The following is a 19,607-nucleotide window of genomic DNA, read 5'->3' on the forward strand; positions in this document are numbered from 1 at the left end:
CACCCACCTGGGATCAAACCCTCGAACCCTGAACAGTGAGTGAGGTCAACGTGCCAACCACTCCACTCTGGGCTGCCTCTCATTATTGAATAGTTTTTAAATTGTTCATCTGTATTTTATTTCTGTAGTTTAAATATATATATATATATATATATATATATATATATATATACATGTATATAAATTAATGCATTGTTAAGAAAACCTAAGTGAATTAAATTTAAATAAAAAAAATAGAAAGGACACTATTTACGGCCTTAAGTAACACTCTAAAGTTGATTTTATTTTAGTATTTTTTCTCATAGTATTGCACTCATTGCCATTTGCGGCGATAGACGTCAAATTAATTCAAGTCTGTAAGACTGGCTGTGAATTTTCATGTTTCAGTGCCAAGACTAGCTTGATAGCGGCGAACGAACGTCATTTGCCGCTACCCGTCAAAAGTTATTGGATGTCTGGCGCCGTCGATGGCAGCCCATGTGCTGAATGAGTGCCCTGTAAAGGTTACCACAAAAAAAAAAAAAAATCTTGATTGTGCTTGAAAGGGTTAGTAAGTAGCCACCACTGTTAGGGTAAGCAATTTTCATGAAGAATCGGAAAGTCTGATGCGAAGGCCATTGCTTGTTTGTGAATATATTCTTTGCTCGTCTGGTCCCTGTGGCTTTCTCTAAAAGGAATGGCGTCCTGTCGGTTTGCAATAATCAAAAATGTATGCGTTGATGTCGACATTTGAACCCAGTTTAGATTCCATTTCATTTGGGTGACTTTCCGAGTCTGCTCTGCATCAATTTTACATGCCTTACCCTAACGGAGTAGGAATTCTTTCTTTCCCGTTGGCTAACATCAACCACAGAGAGCGCAAACACAATGGCCGCAAACAAAAGTTAAAACTACTTCCTTATGTCGGAAAATTAACATAGGGAAGGAGTTTGCTGAGAAAATGAGTGAAAAGTATGAAAATAAGGGCTTGGTTTGGATTCGACTACTGTGCAGGAGCAATAGACGTGAAAGCGGTCAAACGTCTTGCAAGAACTTTTTTTTTTAATTTAGTAAAGTGATTATGTGCTTAACAGCAGGCTGGAGCAATTGGACGGTTACAGTGAGTGGACAACAATTAGAACGTGAAGGTGGTAGGGCGACCCTGTTGAATGGCTTGTTTCGGTGGCCTTTCTAGTAATGGAAGGTGATTCCTTCTCAAGTAGCAGTCCATTAACAACCAATTAAGTTCCTATTAATATTTTACCAGACAGGGCCTCTCATCCTGATGTGTTTTAAGGAGCCTTTTCCCAGGAGTGCTTGAACATGAGCAGCTTTTAGCACAGCATAAAGAGGCCTGTGTAATGGGCTGGAGGAGGAGGTTGAGGAGGAGGAGTGGCAACCCGATAGCACCGAGAGGAGAGGAGACGGGCTCCCGCAGCTGGCCCGGCCTGTTCCGAGCCAAGCCCGCGGAGCCGGGCCAAAGCCACGTTAGGAAATCCTTGACTTTTACGGCTCGGTCACGGGATCGAGCATGAATAATGACCTCATGTCATGTGTGTTGAAAATAAACATGTTACTGATGGGTTTCGTCTTTTTTTCCCTCAGAGCAGAACTGCAGTTTTTTGTTTTTTTCCCCCCCTGCGGGCTTCCTGTCATCTTCTCCAAAAAGCAACCTATGGAAGCGTAATATCTACTTTTTCTCGTGCTCTGCAGTGAAGCAACTGTGGGCTTCGGACTGGTGCGGCTGGATGGTTCTCGCCTGTCGAGGGGAAACTCCCTGCCTTGAGAGAAAAAGTGAAAGCGAGAGAGGCCATTATGTGCCTTCAGCCTCAGGCTACTCCCAGCGGATAAGGCATTTGTCTTCGCTTGAAAGTATGATTTATTTTTCCACCAAGTCAGAAGGGTTATGTTTGTCACCGCACACTGAAAGGACTTTTGGAAATAGCAGCAGAAGCAGAAAGGGAGAGAAAAGAATGTCAACTGGTTTTCTAATGCCAGCTTTATGTCAGGGAGTTCTATGGTTTGCTTGTTCGAGATCTCTCTTAGTCTTCATTAACTCCAGTTAATCATATGTTGCCTGAACCTTGCTTGTAATTTATCAGCATCTGTGTGTGGATGATGAAGGGGAATGTGGGAAGGGGGAGATGTGGTTGTATCGGGTTCCTTCCACTGGGTGTAGATGTAGTCTTAGATTTTTCTCGGCCTGATTAAGTGGGGTGTGTGTGTGTGTGTTGTGTGTGTGTTGTGTGTGTGCTGCGAATGCACTGAGGAGGAGAGGAACTTCAGCTTTAATTTCCCCCAGCTCCAGATATTACACCCCCGTGCACCCTGTTTTTATTGGACCAGAGACCAAAAACACCAAAGTGTTTATGATGCATTAAAACATGGTTGGGAAGTTGGGAGTGCAATTGTAAATCTATACATTTGGCTCAGACTCAGAAGCAATGCGTCTTTTTTTAAAATACATTGTGTGTTTTAACAAGTGATGATTGCACGGTTATGTGAAATTACATTTATCATGTTGACGGGTTTGTTGTTGTTTTTAATCTATTAAGGGGAAAAGAAGGGAAATGGAGAGATGACCTCTGGTCAGAGTAGGACAGAGTTTGGGAAGTTGGACGCCTCGTTGAATTTTGAGTGAAAGAGGAGGCGTAAACTTGCTACTTTTCCAATAATAACTATTTCAACAACAGGATGTGTGAAAAGACCACATTATAATAAATTCACTTGGGTGATTGTATTCATTTTTTTGTCAGCGAAGCGTTAAGATTATACAAAGAGTGGTCTGCAGCGTTCTACTAGACCGGTCATATTTCATCAAAATCAAATTTTGGTGACGTTAGGTCACTGAAAAATTTGATTTTGGAATAATGTTTTATTTGATTCCTGGTGATAAAACCTTTATGAGAATGGCTTCATATTGTTAATGTATGTGACATGGTTTTAAATGAGAAGATTTTCAGATGGTCCTCTGCCTTAAAATTTTTCAATGCAAAAAATATGCCGCAGCTCATAAAAGGTTGGGAAACACTGAACGAGAAAACGTGTTCATACCTGGAAAGACACATTAGCAGGCTCTAAGTGTTTCTCTTGAGTATTTCTTCACCAACCTAGCAGTGATTAGGCCTGTTTTTGCATTGCATTTGGATTCGTTTTTCCTATTTTCCATCTGACCGTCTCTTTTTTTGTCATACTTTTGGACTCAATTTCCCCCCTCTGGGCGTATTCACACCTGTTCTCTATGGTTGGAATCAACCCAAGAAGTTTGTGGCATGCACCTTTTGGTCTGGCGTGAATACAAAGCTGAAAATTCTGGTGAGGGGCAAACAGCCAGTCCAAGACCTGGCCGGAGGGGAAAGTGGCATTATGGAATATGCTGTTTTGGTTAGTATCCCCATTTGTTGTTAGTAGTACGGCGGCTAACATCAAATGTGGTTAAATGTGGGGCAATGAGGACCCAAAATGTCCACTTCAGTGTCTCCCAACATTAGTTTGAGCTGCAGTACACTTTTTGCATTTAAAAAAATCTTAAGGCACACCAGCAGCTGAAAATCTTTTAATTTAAAACTGTATCGGCTATATTAATGATAGTAAATCTTTATCAACAGGAATTAAAAAAAAAACCATAAAGTACTTTCAAAATCTACATTTTTCACACCGACCTTATTTTGTCAAAATGTAATGTCCGAGTAACTTCTGCTTGGAATGATGTCAAAATAAGTATTGTAACGATTTTAATCTCATAACTTTTCCTCCCAATATTACTCGAAAAGCAGTTTTGTGCTCACACATATGTTTTGTCACTAAAAGTTGATGCCTTTGGTTCGAGATACAAAAAAACCAAAGCAACAAAATGATGTATTCTCGTATTATTACAATATAAATCTTGTAATGCTATAATATATTCATTATTTTACCGCTGTCCACAACGTTTTGTCCAATTATTGAGCGATGTTTGCACGTGTGATTTTGTTGTCTTATCCCAAAAGCATACCCTATTTTCACGACTATAAGGCGCACATAAGTCTTAAATTTTCTCCAAAATAGACAGGGCACCTTATAATCCAGTTCGCTTTATATATGGACCAATACTAAAATTGTTATCACGATAAAATAAAATAAATCAGCTGATAGGGCACACCATCCTCTACAGCTCTCACAACTACAGCAAGCAGCCCCCGACTCTATTATTTTCCCGTAGAAAAAGTACTGCGCAGTGACTGCTGGGATATATAGTTCTTTTGTCAATACACCCAATGGATTGTGGCCTGGCGATCAGCATCAACACAGCTTTACGAAGCATGGACGCTAGCTACTAGCTAGCTACTATTTGCGAATGGATTGTGGCCTGGCGATCGGCATCAACACAGCTTTACGAAGCAACTTTGATGGATTTGTGGGTGATGATGACGTGCGTACATTGTAAAATGGCTAAATAAAGTACAACCGAACTCCGTTTTGCTTCCGTTGCCTTTTTAAAAACGTGTTTTAGCGTGTGGGTGTAGCGTGTATGTTTTGCCATGCCTGGCTGCGTCTATAAAAACGGTGCGTCCTTTGTGTGTGTAAAATACAGAAATGGCATTCGTTATTGACACTGCGGCTAAAAATACAATGCGCCATATAGTCGTGGAAATACGGTACATTGTTTTTTTGGTCCGGAAGAAAGAAAGCAAACTATGCACTTTCCTTTGTGTGAATATGCCCTATTTTCCCTTCCTCCATTTTTTAGGCTCTCTAGCCATCTTCCACTTCATTATTTGTGCAGAGTGTGTCTGCGTTCCACCCTTCGTCACTCCCATGTCCTAGGCAAACACAATGTGACAGCAGCGCCACCGCACTCATTTACAGCCATCACAGGACAGATTTCCCGTTCCGGGGCCCCGTTGTGTAGCTTGATAGATGGCACCCATGCTTTTTTCGCTGTTGTGTTCTGGAGCTGCCCAGGCCTCATTTTCTTTCTCCATTCATCTGTTTGGCTGCATGTGTGTGTGTGCTTGGAAAAGTAATGCTCCCTCTATGTCACTAATGCATCCTACAACAATGAATTACAATATTACTGGGCTATGCTTCCATTCCTGTGCACTGTTTTTACATTTAATACGTCTCTTTCCTCATAGTCACCGCTGCTCAGGTTTTGAAATGCATGGTGTGTGAACGGAGGCCTTCCATTCCTGTGGTATGCTCGTTGCAGCGATACATCTTTACTTTGACACTCTAACTTCGGTGGAAGGACACACTTTCTCACATATCATGAATGTAGAATGAATCCGTTCCAGTGTCAAAACTGTCAGCGTCATAAAACATTTATGTACAGGCAATTTTTGGAGGAAATTTGAACATTCTTCACCATGACACACAAGCCATTCAAGTTAGATAATTTTACATTTCCAGTAAAAGTTCTGGCCATGTTACAGTGACCACAATGGAGCAACACAGACATGTTTGCATGTTTATTTTATTTTTTTAATCTACAGTTACAGCTAAACTAAGAGTTGATAGGCAAGTAGTTACAATAATGCAAAAAATAAATCATTAAATTACAAAAGAAAGGCTTTGTGCTAATTCTAAAAAGCTTATTGGCAACCATATGCTTGCAACAAATGCACTGTAAATCAAACCAGATGTTGAAATTGGAGCTATAAATTATAACGATTTTTTTTTCAACTGAAATATTATTCTTTTATTAGTCTTTGCCAGGAATCTCCAGTTTATAACTGTTTTTTAAGAGAGTTACTGAGAAAACATCTCCAATGTAATTGCTCGTTGCAAAGATAAATTCCACGGCTTTTTTTATTGTGCATGATTTGAATTTATTAATTTTTTATTGAAAAAAATCAAACCGTAACCTTTGGCCATGCAAGTTGAACTTTTTTCAAATGAACAAATTTCCGAGTTCGAGACCTCCTTCTACTGCCAAGCTTTGTACCGAAAATATGATTTTCAAACTTGAACCCCATGTATTATTCCAAAAGAAATGATCTCACTGACCGGGATTCGAAAAATACACCTTGATGGATTCAGACATTAAGTATGAGCAAAATATGAAACAGTGCCATAGCTAATTCTGGTGTAAGTGTAAAAAGTTGACCGTAAAAAAAGTAACTTTTATGAGAGGCGACAGAGACGTATGAGTAAGTTCAACTATACATTCTCTTGACTACATATACAGTATATCTTCCCCCATTTTTCTTCCTCCTAAATCTTGTAATTGTAGCTGCTGCTCCAGGCGCGGGATATATGTCATGCAAAGAAAGGTCAGAAGAAATGCACACACTTAAAGATTTCAAATATGTCTACCGGCCCTCAGAGGATGGTCCTGTTTTGCGGGAAACTGTGTCAGGGGTCAAATGATTGAATTATTAATGGAAGAGCGCTGCAATAACAATCAGCCTTGTCTATTGTGATTCGAACATGATATTCTCTCAGCCCAACTGGATTCTACCATGTTACAATCCAAATCCAATAACGCCGATGTTGCAAAAATAACTCCCTAAATGCAATCACACCCGCCTCTATTGTTTCACCAGTAGAAGCAACTCCAGTTAGTTTTCCTCTCAGTGGAGAGGATTATTGAGTCTGCAGAATTATATCGACTGCTGTGCATGGTTTCCAAGGGCATAGCAATACATTTTCATCAGGAGAGCTCGTATAGTAGAGTAATTCATAATCATGGAGCTTTTTCACAACGCCACGGAAGATGTCGGCGTGTACGTGTGTCTATCTATGTGCGCTTTATTGTCTGTAGTCTGGCATCCGTCAGAAAGCTCCAATCTCGGCTCTTTTTTGTCCTGCCAAATATGGATTTTGCTTCTTGAGTGTAGTTGGAAATCAACCAAGCAATCCTAATTCACATTCATGACTCACATTATGGAAATGTGAGCAAAGAAGAAGGCATTGCCGCATTAGCATTTGTAAAGAAGAACTACGCTGCGAGAGATGCAAGCATTTTAACCTTCGTTAACACACTGGAGATTAAACTGAAAGTAATATGTATAAGTTGCATTTTGATGTTTTGAAAAGAGGTTGACTGGCTCTCATCTTTTCCCGCAGGCCTTTTCTCACAGAGTCGGTATGGAAATGTGTGTTATTGCAAAACGCCGGTGATGGATTCTTGACCTCGGCTCAGGAGGATTTCTCCGTCTGTTTGGAGAATGGCGGTAGAGCAACATCACCGAGAAAGACGTAAGGTCGCTGCAACAGCGTTTATTATGTGCCACTGCCAGAAAACACACGTCTTTTAGCTCTTCTAAACATAGCAGACTGGACACACGGCCTGACAACTTTACTTAGGAGACTGAACCCAAACAGATTTGTTAATGCAGCTGCTGAAATCTGTCCCATTTGCAGCCGTCCCTGCGAGTCTCCGATTTTTTTTCTTCCCATTTGTTCTTCCCTGCTCTTCTATTTAAAACAAGAAAAATGGCCAGCCGAAGAGCATTTCAGAAATACGCCGCGCTTCCAGGTATGCTTTGAAGTGGATATCATATAGAGAATACAGCAGGGAAAAGACATTTACTGTAACATTTCTAGGGCTTCACTTCGAAGCAGGAGCATTTATCAAGTACGCTTGCATCATTCTGTAATGTTTACAATCCTCGCTTCCTCTTTAATGCCCTTCGACGTCCCCTGAGGCCCAAAATGAGCTTGAAAAAGAGTATTTTGTTGCAGGTACCCCCTCCCCTCATCATGTTCCCAACTTTATGGGGAAATAGAAAACAAAAGACGACATATTTAATTATAGCGTGACTGAAGAGTAAACATGTCTCGTACGAATGGGGCTACACTTTGGGCAGCGGGCTAATTGCAACGTTCCCCTTCTTCTGCAGCGACTGGGTTATTTGATAGCTGGCAGTCTGAGAAATGAACATGCATGAGTCCTTCCATGCACGCTCATGCACTCAACGCCGTATGCGCACTGTTCTTTTTCACTCCCTTTTGAAGAGGATGTTGCTCTTTATTGCTTTTATAGATGGAGCGTTTATGAGTGATATTGCTGCCATTCTAACGAGCACATGGCATCATTCATCTACTTATTTCCCTGGACTTTGTTTGGAACTCGTGTAAATGACCGAGACGCAAATGACTCGGCCTACGCAAACAACGTCGCATATTGTACCCAAAGCAGAAAAGTGTTTGCCTTGAACGTCCTGGTAGTAAAATCCGCAGCTATGCAGCCTTGAATGGCATCCTAACCTTGGTGTACACATGCACACCATTCCACACATTACTCCCGTCACCTCCCCTTTTTGATGTGACTGAACAAGCCGCTTTACTGCACACACAGCGGAATGTATCTGCCTTTAAAAAAAAGTGGCGCAATTGTTGTGTATTTGCTCTTCAAAGGCTGCAGAGAATGTGTGTGCTATGTCGTACTGCAAGTTCCATCAAACCTGAGGCTCTGGTCATTGTAGCCAGTAGAGAGCGAATGAATGCTGAGGCAGACAAAAAAGGGGCAAGCATACCTTTGAACTGGAATCATGAGGGAACTGGCTTTTTCACAAGTGCTGCAGTGCTGGAAACAATGTTTTTGGTGAGTCCCTCGGTATGTTTTTGCTGCCATGGACCAGCTAACAGAGACCGTTCGGGCTTTGCTCTGGCGGTGTGATATTACAAGCCCACGGTACATAATCCAACACAGTGCGAGTTATTAAAATATGACCATAGTAGCTCCCAAGGGCTATATAACTCTCTTATAGACTGTCTCACACACTGCGCTTCGCATTCCTGTGGCACATATGCGAGCAGGGCTTGGGCCCTTTAATGCATATACCCAAACTTAAGCATTTACTGGATCGTTTACTTTAGGTACTTTGAAAGTCAAAGGTAAATGTTTTGTTTTTCATATGTTGTTTCTGTTATTTAAAAAATAAGTGAAAATTCAACTTCTCAAAAATGAAGGATAGTCACAGAAGCGAGTGAGTTTTTAATTGAATTTAAAACTTGACTTTTGTGATTTCATATTAAATAAGAAGAGATAATAAACAGGAAAAAAAACTGGTACCATGTTTTTTTTAATTATAATTCGCACCGGAGTATAAATCACACTAGCCAAAAATGCACAATGAAAGGGGAAAAATATAGAAGTACATTTTTGAGGGGCAGTTTTTTAACTAATCAAAAACCAAGAAAACATTATACTACATTAATGTAATCAAAAATAGGCAACAACAAAAAATAGGCACATTGATGTAACATAATATGTTTTTTGGGGGGATAACTATAGCCTAAACACAACATAACAAGTTTTTGGCGTTCAGAGTGAAAAATAATAAAAGACATACTGTTAGGAAAGGCATGCTGTTGAAAGATGGATCCAAACACGACTCAGGCAAAGGAATGGAAAACGCACACTGGTATTTGACAAAGGGAGCAAAAAAAAACTAAAAGACAAACGCAAATATCACAGGGTATAACAAAAAACAGAATGGCCAAGTTGTCCAATAAACAAAGGACGCGACATACAAAAATAATCAGAGGAACAGTGGTATTTCTTTCACAAAGGAAGCATTCCAAAAAATGCGAGTATCAAAAGGCATAACAAAAATAGGACAACCGAGTCAGCGGAGGAACTAAAGACGCAAAGTACCAAAATAATCACAAAATTCAACCATACGACAGTAGATCTCGGAGGGGTGTCGGGCACACACGGAGGTAAGCAAGCACAAAGCAATACTCCGACAATCCGCTGATTGTGGCATCAATTGGGTGCATCAATTCACCGCAGGTGTGTTGCATAGCCCCGCCCCTTTGTCTAAATCACCTGTTGAATCAATTCATAAAATAAAAAACTATTTTTTTTTAAGTTAATTTGGTCATGGGGTGGAGTGGACAAGAAAATAATCGCATTTTGGAGGTGCAATTTTTTTGTAATTATTTTCAAGCATTCTTTTCTTGTAGTTCTTTATTGTATTTTAGTGTTTTGCATGTAATTACAATGTGATGGGTTTGACGTAAAATGGCTTCCATTTTTGGAACGAGCCAAGGAAGTGTGAAGCAGATACACGTTACTTCCATAAATCACATTCTCACCCCAAATACTGACATATTTGCGGCTCCAGCCGAACAGGAATCATCTTAATAATCTTGTCGCCCTTTTAAAGAAAGAAACAGAGACTACTGTTATTACATTTTCAAGTAAACATACTCAAACTCTATAGCATAAACACAACTACGGGGAAAGGGTGACCTTTACTTTTTCAGTCGATAGACATCTCAAACCCTCATTCGACCCTTAATACTGCAGTCATTTGTCCAACGGCACATCACTGGGAAACAGACGAGAAGCCTATATTTAATCAAGCCCAGATGATAAGAGTTCTCTCTGGAATAAAGAAGGAAGGAAAGGCGCGATATGCACTAAATCAGATCAATGCCACACACTCAATTACAGTTTATGTACTGTGAATCTAAAAAGACATTACCATAACCTGCAGCATAGTTTATGCAAAGCAGACAGTGACTGGATTGATTTGCAAACTGGCTGCAAATAAAAGAGGAAACCGAGAGCTAGTCCTGTGGTAATGATGTATAAGACACTCTTGGATCCGTCTACCGTATGTAGAGCACTAGAGGAACACTGTTGTCGGATCATAATTCACGCAAGCTGCTTCTTTCAACTGTGGTGGATGAAAACCGCAGAAGGATACAATTCTGCTCATTTCCATTAGGTGCACACACACATACACAAAAGTGTTATGTACATTCAGGCCACCTATAGCACAGTTTTTGAGTTGGTGCAGTCCCCCGGGTGCAAAGCAGGACAGGAGATTTATGTTCACCGCCGTCCAGACACAATTCTCCCAGCTAGCGCTCAACTCATTAGTGCTCTTTCATGGTCATACGTGTTTCTTTAACAAGCTGTTCTGAGACATCCTCCAAAAGCCTGATGGATTTCAACGTTGGAGGGTTGCTCCCGCCCCTCTAATAATAGAGGAGATGTCACATTGTATAAAGGAACAGGAACAAGCATGCGGGAGAGGAATAGGAGCACATTCTTAATCATGATTTAGCTATTTACCGTTTTTTCCGGACTATAAGGCGCAATTTCTTTTCCCATAGCATCTAATACAGGGGTGTCAGACTCTGGTTGGTTCGCGGGCCGGTTTAACGTCAACTTGATTTCAAGGGGCCGGACCATTTTAGATATAATATTTAGATTTTTTTAAAATTAGAAATTGATTAAAAGAACTGGATTAAAATCCCTGAATGTTCAGTTTTTTTATAGATCTAAAACAATGTTTATTTTAGCTTTTTGTTATATATTTTGAGAATTTACAAAATGATTTTTGAACTAAAAACACAGAAAAATGGATTAAAAAATTACTATTATTGATTTAAAAGGGGGAAAATGAGGAAATTTAATATACATCTATACTCTTCATTTTAATTTGATCCTAAAACAGAAAGTCGGCACTCATGATTTACTTTCCCGGGCCACACAAAATGATGCAGCGGGCCAGATTTGGCCCCCGGGCCGCCACTTGGACACATGTGATCTAATAGTTAACTTATATATTTCATTTTTTCTCAGTGACCACCGAATGCCTGTTATGTGTTCTTTTAGGCTATAGCCATATGAAAAACTAATATGTTAACAGATGCCTATTTAGCCTGTTGTTCTCCATTTTACGATTGTTACTTTAAAATATGTTTGTTTTTGGTTAAGGATAAAGTAAAAACATTGCCCTTTCAAAAATACTGTATACATTCCTTTCATTGCGCATTGTTTGACTAGTGCGACTTGTACTCAGGTGCGACTTATAGTCCAAAAATACGGTAACTAACTATTGGTAGATGTGAAGACGCGCACAAATAATTTTTTGGGCACATGTGCGTCAATCCTTATTATCGATGCATATTGACAACATTTTAATCTCTGGAGTTGCTTGATGTGAATTGAGCGTTATTGCCGTTTTATATGTTGCTTACAGTGATTCGAGAAAACAGGCAATTTTGCAAATGCGTTCGTGACTGATTATGGCCTGTGAGCATGTCTTGACTTGTATGTCTTTATCTGTATCTTTCCAGTTGCATCGCTAACAGCTGACAGCCTAATTTAAGATCAACGCCTGTCATAGAAATGAACTACAATTGGGGAAGACGTCTTGAATTGATCAAATATGGCTTCATTTGAAGGTAAAGACAATAAATAGTAAAATTGACAATGAAACTCTTTTGATTAAAGGCTGCACCTAGCTATTTATTCCAAAGTCCTCTCACCTATTTAGGATTACATTGTAATGATTTCAGTAATGAAGATATATTGCACAGTCGTAGACTAGACAACGGATGGCTGGTATAGCATCTAAGAAAAATGAGTGCGCTAACCATAGATAATAGTGTCCCGTTGGCCTTGTTTGCTCATTTTGTGACAAAGGAAACATAAATTAAGGTGCACATGGCCAAGCATTGGTGTCTTTTAGTCAAATTAATTGGAGTGGTTGAACAAGAAAATGATCCACCTCTGGGTTGTTTTAAATTAAAGTAGCATTTATGTATGTTTCAGTGATTCTCAAGGGAAGGTGCAGCAGACTATAAAATATGCCTTCAATAAATACGTTTATATTCCTACAAAAGGCACACCTGATAATAATGGACTTTAAAGTATTTCTGTACTAGATTTGTCATTTGTTTTTTATATTTCAACATGCTAATTGTGTTTTTATTTTTTAGTTTATTTAGTACTTGTTTTATTAGTTTATTTATAGTTTTGATGAATAATGAATGCGCCTTGGGCATTTTACTGAAGCAGTATAATCCAGTTGTGCGCTAACAAAATAGGTTTGAGGTCATTAAGCACAAGCAGAAATCGTACATGAAGCGCACTGGATTAAAGGAACATTATCTATTTAGGGAGGAAATAAAATATTTTAAGTGCATTTTATAGACTGAACTATGGCACTAATATCTGTATTGGTGGAATGGACTTCTATATAAATAATTATTAAGTAGTTCATTTAATGAATACATAAATAAATTACTTCTTTGTGTGCTTGTCAATGAACAAATTGAGTGTTTAATCCCTTCAATTACTGTATAATTTAGGGGCAGTTTTAGGAATAAATACTTATTTACAGAATGCTCTAAAATGGATTGACATTAGCATGCAAGCAAGTAAGCTTGTTAGTGAAGAAAATGGAACCATCTTGACACTATAGTCTCTCTAACTGCTGTTGGAACGATTTAAAAAAAAAAAAAAAAAAAAAAAAAAAAAAAGTCAACTGATGCTTGACTATTCATTAAAGTTAAATCAATACCTGATGTACTCGCTATAATTAAGATGTTCACTGACCTGAAATGTTACCAGACAAGCAGATTTCTTGCTTAATAGCAGTTTTATCTGGTTAGAAGTTATCTTTAACTAGGATTTTTGTTAAATTCCAAGTTGTATGACCCCAGGGGTATTGAAGGTTTCGCCATAGATATAGCACACCTGCATTGTTTACCAGCCAGAGGAGAATATAAGCTTACAATGAGGTAGGAATAAGACTGACATCCTGCATGATCCCAAAAGGCCATATTTCAAACACCGCTGTCACGAAATGGCAAATAGAATGCCTGCACTCCAACTATACGGACCACTTAAGTGGAAAGTAATAAGGGCAGTGAAATGACTGCTGTATTGACTGAATTGATGGCGCAACATCTTGATTCCCCCATGATGAAAGATGCCATTATGAGTATTATTGATGACCTGATGCAGTTCTTGTAATCAAATTTTGATGTTCATCAGTGTCCCAGGTAACAGAGAAGAAGAAAATTGTGTTTAGTGCTCATGTACACATCCAGCAACATGCTCTTCCCTCGGGCCTTTTTCTGGGTAATCACACTGCAATTTCTTTCGTTCTAGGTCATTCGCCCTGGTAAATCTGGAAACAGCACGGAGTTTGAGGATTCTCGGAAAGTGGCGTTTTATCATCCCGGCAAGTGCAGGCTTTTATAGGACAGGTCAATTCATCCAGTCAAAAGTTGTTTAAGTTGGCAGGCTGTCAAGCTTTTTAAAAAGATATTTTGGCGGTGGGGAGAAGGGCTCACTTTACTGCGACTGTTAGCAGCATCCAAAGTAAACCTTTTCATTTCAAATGATACAGAACCGGCGAGGCAGAAAGAAGCGGGTGGGAGGCAGTGAGAGTGGTGCCATTGTAAATTAATCAGCCTTTTGGAGGAGAAACAGGAAACAGCGCTGCTCAAATTGTACAAACCCCAGCCCCAGCATGATGCAGGCGAGCCCCGGCTGTGATATGGCCGCCATCCACGTCTCATATGGAGCCAAGGAAAATTCCGAGCTGAAATTGGCCGGGTCTGTTACAGGTTAACCTCCCTCGGCCAAATTGCTTCTCAGATGCCTATGTGAGTGCATTGTGTGTCATGGGCAATGCACACACGAGAAGGTCTGAGGGGCATCACCGTGTGTTGTTCTTTGAGGAAAGTGACAACAAATCTGGCCTTTTCTTGGGTTTGCTCGTATTAGTATCCAGAAAAAAGATTCCAACCACTGCGTTGCTGTGGCCTTCATGTGATCTGGGAATGCAGTAGGGAGGAGCAAAAGGGCGGGGGGGGCATATCCAAACTGCCCCGTATGGACCGCATGGAACAGGCTCAGCCTGTCCTGCCTGTCCGGCTCGCTTCGTAGAGACAGTCCTGGGTTTAATTATCCCCAGCTGTGCTTCATCCCTCCCCAGCTGGGCTCGATGTCCCAGTGTCCTCTGCCAGAACGCCGCATTCCCACTCAAGTCAAGGTGAGACACACGCATGCACGCACACCCCTACACTTTGACAGGCGGACACACACTATATGCATGGGCAAATTAATGTGGACAGACAAAATAACATGAACAGCTGCACAAAAGTTAATTCAATCATCCTTCACCACCTATGAACATAAATGTGCTTGTAATACACAATCTTGACAGTCAAACTGATTTCATTCAATTCACAGCGTGAGGTCGTCTCATTAATTTGGGGGGATACTTGTCTATATTTCTCTCATTCATTTTACTTGACTGTGGTCAAGTAGCACATCCAACTCTGTTATATTGTCCAAGTGGATGTGTGGGTTATTCTCCGGATGCCATTGCTTCCTCCACATCCTAAAAACATCCATGTTACGTCAACAAAGAGAACCTAAAGAGTACATCAACATTGAATGTTTTTTCTATAGGTGACCTGTGATTGTTTAGTCAGCCCAGTTTGGCCTCTCGCCCAAAATCAACTCTCTATGCTAACAATGGAATTTCTTTAAACATTCTACCAGCCTCAAATCAAGTGGTGATAATGCATTAAAATTTTATAGAGTAGCTGAGCATTTTAGCTTGGTCTTCTAATAAAAGATACATTTTTTAATCCTATACGACTTAACATAAATATTTTGATTCATGAATCATATGTTCTGCATATTTACTGCAGTGTTTCCTGACCAATTGAGCAAAGGAATTTATTAACAAATAAAATATATATATATGTGTATTTCACTTAAATATCTCAGTCTGAATGCTGGAATGATGAATTTTTTTTCAAATGTTTCACAGGTGCGTGTAAATTACGCATATCTTAACCTCACTTTTAACTAAGTCCCAAGTTTCTGTAAAAAATTATACGTTCACAAGATAACTCGGAGTTATATTGGAAAATGATCATAAAACAATAAACTATAGGTCAACACCTAAATAGTAAATGAACAACATCCCTATAGAGTTTACATAAATTATTTAGAAACATACTCTTTCCCCCTTACATTTGCATAAATACTTTATAGTATTACTAACTAATGTACGTGAGGCGGTGTTGGGCGATGATTAATTCAGTCTATTTACTAGCATTGTTTAGAGCAGATTTGCCTTTTCAAAAATGCCAGACGAGCTGGCAAGGCAATATGCAGCAGGGATCCAAACAAATCAAGCAAATGAAGTTTCCAAGCTCTGTTTTCCTTAAAAGTGTCGTGTTTTAAGAAGAAACAACTTTTTGGTGGTTGGATACAAATCCCCAAGTTAGACATGTTGGGTGTGTCAGGCAGGAGTCTGAATGGGAAAATGAGCAGAGATGAAAGGTACGCTAGCCAGGCCAGTTAAAAAAAAGTTGGGGGAAAAAAATGCTTACAGGAAAATTTTGACTTAATGAAGTGACCTCAGTAATCCTGACTGCAGTTGTAAGTTTTGCGGTATGCACAGCAAAAAAACTATACTTTTCTTTTAATGACAAAAGGAGCAACAATATTGTCATTCTAACTCAAGTCATGTAGTTAAGGTTGAAGTCTAGTCGATTCTCATCATTTCCAAGTCGATGTCAAAACAAGTATTTAATAGGTTGAGGTCAAGCAGGTCCCAAGCACAAAAATTGTTGACTTAACTTTGACTTTTTTCAAGTTTTGTTGACTCCGTGTTCAATTGAACACACTGCTTACACTGTCACATAAAAATCATGCGTTTGTCTAATGAAAATCAGGTGAATATACAGGTTTATTGAACCGCCTGCCATTTAAGGGAAGATCAAACATTTTAAAAGGATTTTTGATCCTCTTTAATGTCATTTTATTGCATTTGCAAGACAATTTGTGTTGAAAATGTCCAGGATTTCATTTTTTCCCCAAGCTATTCTAATTGGGAATTCTGAGTGATCACGCGTGATTAGGAAGACCATGGCCGCTTCTGTATGAACAAAGTATGTATAATTAAGAGTTGAAAGGAGAGTGAGAGAGGGAGGGTAGAGAGATAGCGAGAGGGAAGGAGAGAGAGAGAGAGAGAACAAGGGGGGAATGGGGTCCAGTAAAGCAGGGCATGTGTGTGCATAGGGTTGCAGAGAGGGAAGGAATGTGCCTGTGTGTTTATTCCATGGTTAAGAACCTTATGTCACGGAATTCCAATTTTAGAAATGACACCGCTCTTGTATTTAGTATTAAATGTCACGCGTCAAAACCAATGAGGTTGACGCTAGCTATCATAGAGGTTTCCTTTTTTTTGCTCTAAACATCGCCACAATAGACTTGATATGAATAGAACATGATGAGCTTTAACTGGAAGCCTTCAGCTTTAATTGTGTGGTATACATACTATATAGCTGATGACTATCACAATTACGGGTTGATGACATGATGGTTTGGACCAAATTTGCCCATTTGGGCTTGCAACATTATATCATCAAGCCATGGTTATGGTTGTCATTACAAATACAGAGAGTTGATCTCACATTTAATGTAGGACATCTTTCCCAAATGGATCTGTATGGCAGTCACATGTCTCAGGAAAATTCAACGATCCAGAAAAACTCAAGACTTCAGTCACACCGCTTGCATCGCCGCATGCATTTGGCCAGTTTACGCACAGTGGGTGTTTCGTCGGTTGCGGTCGATAGAATCTCAGAACCTTCAATGTGCCCCAGCCAGGTGCATAAAAAAAATAAAGACATACGTGTGAACAGGAGAACATTGCCCAATGTATGAAAGTTCAGCCAAGTTAAATAAAATATTTTTTTACCAAAGATATCATAGATTTTTCTTTTAGGCTTATTCACAGTGGAATGAATACTATTCAATTTGAAACAACATCTCAGTAGGCACTTACTGGCCACAACATGAGGTATGCCTGCACAAACAGATTATATGCGATACAAAAGCTACAATAAACTCTGTGCTTTCCTAAACATAATAATGCTCACTTTTGATCGATACTGATACTGCTGGAGGGGTAATAATTCAACAACATATAATATGATCACTGTGGCTGCGGCTTGCTGTAGGGTACAACTGTATTGCATCATCATAAAAGCTGCATTCCATGTTGCGGTTTTGCAATTTACTTACATGGGAAGGGAAAATATTACAAACACATTTACTTCTATTAATTTAATCTCAATCTTTTTTTTTTTTCCCTCAAGGGGCAGATAATAGCTAGTGAGTGTATTTTAATCATTGGGGCAGAATGCGGTTAGCCATCTGAGGAGTTTTACTAATGGATTGGATGTAAAACACGGGGCTAAATCCTATCCTCATCTACAACATTTGATACTGATATAGGTTTATATTCGTTTGACTAATTTTCTTCTTCAGGGTCAGCCTTGCATTTACATTTTAACGCAGTCAAAAACAATCCATCAGTTTAAAAGTGGTAATTCTGTCTGTGAGAACGTAAACAACAAATGTTGAAAGATACTGTGCATGATATGTAAATCCGTGTAGGAGTCATTACAATGTCCTAGAAATGCATTTCATTTTAATGTTGTGCCTAATGAAGTAGTGAGGGGGTTTATTGCAATAGGAATTGGTTCATTGTCTCTGTGAATGCATAGTCACACATGACGTCTAAAACAGATGTGATAGCCAACATTTGCCCCATGCAGTGCTGAGAATGAAACAAATGCTTCTGGAAGGTGTCCCTGCGTGAGGTGTAGCATGACTACGGGCCATGCAGGTTTGATTGAACCCCAGTCTTAGCAGGCCTGACTCGGTCCATCTGTGCGACTGTCCTTGGGCTGGCTTTCACTTCCAAGCTTCAGGAGACTGCGGCGTGATCCCACTGAGAGGCTGTTATGGTCGTTATAACCCTCCGCTTCAATATTTCCACTTTGTTTAGAGCCAGCCAAATAGCTGTGCTGGAATCCCGAAATCCGGGTCTGTATTTGTGCGTCCGCCTTTGTTGCCATCTCTCGCCGTCCCATCCAGGTCTACGCTATTCACATTGCACAGCTGTGAGCAGCAGCATGTAATAAAAGTCTAATGCGAGCAGCTGCTGGGGGTTTAAACCATAATGAGATGGTGTGTGAGATTACCACACTTCGCTAGGCGCTGAAAGAAAGCTTGGCACCCCGACAATGCCACCACCCCACTGGTACAATTACTCTTCCGAGATTGCTAATAGAATATCCACCCACCCAACGCCTGTAAGCAAGAAGAATAAATTAATTTAGCTTCTTTTCTGTCTCAATATCCCAGTTCCACACGATCACAGCTGGGCGACGCGTCCCTCCCGAGGAGCCAATGTGATCGTCTTGGGCTTGATGTGCGGAACAGACATTTTAAGAAATTAAAGTCCTGCCTAGTCAGAAAATTCCCACAGAGGAAAACGTTTTTTCCCGGGCTTGATAGCCTAAAATACTATTTGCCTGGTCCCATCAAGCCAACAAATAATTCAGGCCTCAAGTCATGAATAGTTGAAAGCTCTGTGTCAACTTCATTAGTCACTGAACGGGGGTTTGTGGTACAGGAAATATGCACGTCCGCATGGTGCCTATCCATTCAATAGGAGGGTAACAAAGGAATTGGGACTCGTATAGAGTTGCTTTAGGCCTGCTGTGGAGCTTTTGTTGGGTGCTGTTTTATCATGCAAAATCGACTCTTCTTTTCTGTTCTCTCTGATTGTTTAGCAGTTTTCCCCCTCACACACACTTATACGCTCATTTACGTCATAATTTCTTTGACTTTCTTTTGTTTTCTTTTCATTCCCTTGCCATTCCCTCGCAAGCTGTGTCACAGGCCGGATGGGATAGATGTAGGGACATAAAACGTCCTTGTTATGATTGTGACGCCACCTCAAAGCCTCTCTGTAATGAAAGTTCGGGCTGTCTTGGAGTGGAGGGCCTGTTACTGTCATAGCAGTGGCGCGATAATGGCCCCGGAGGTACCACTGCCTCATCAGAGC

At 40.0% G+C, this 19,607-nt stretch overlaps 1 protein-coding gene across 8 annotated transcripts in view; it reads left to right on the forward strand.

The window, feature by feature from the left end:
- The window catches only part of LOC144082156 (progesterone receptor-like), a 52,707-nt gene that overhangs the window by 15,806 nt on the left and 17,294 nt on the right, over nt 1-19,607 (forward strand). For 2 of the 8 annotated variants that reach the window (XR_013303168.1, XR_013303165.1), the window contains exons 10-12: nt 7,030-7,161; nt 12,007-12,114; nt 13,829-14,717. The gene's annotated coding sequence lies outside the window, so the exon portion shown is untranslated. Of the gene's footprint in view, nt 1-1,246; nt 1,564-1,584; nt 3,366-7,029; nt 7,167-7,326; nt 7,442-12,006; nt 12,115-13,828; nt 15,814-19,607 lie in introns of those variants that run through there. The other 6 variants (XR_013303166.1, XR_013303167.1, XR_013303170.1 and 3 more) reach the window with 6 other exon arrangements.

The sequence above is a fragment of the Stigmatopora argus genome, chromosome 9 (assembly GCF_051989625.1).
Source record: "Stigmatopora argus isolate UIUO_Sarg chromosome 9, RoL_Sarg_1.0, whole genome shotgun sequence".
Classification (NCBI taxonomy): Eukaryota; Metazoa; Chordata; class Actinopteri; order Syngnathiformes; family Syngnathidae; genus Stigmatopora; species Stigmatopora argus.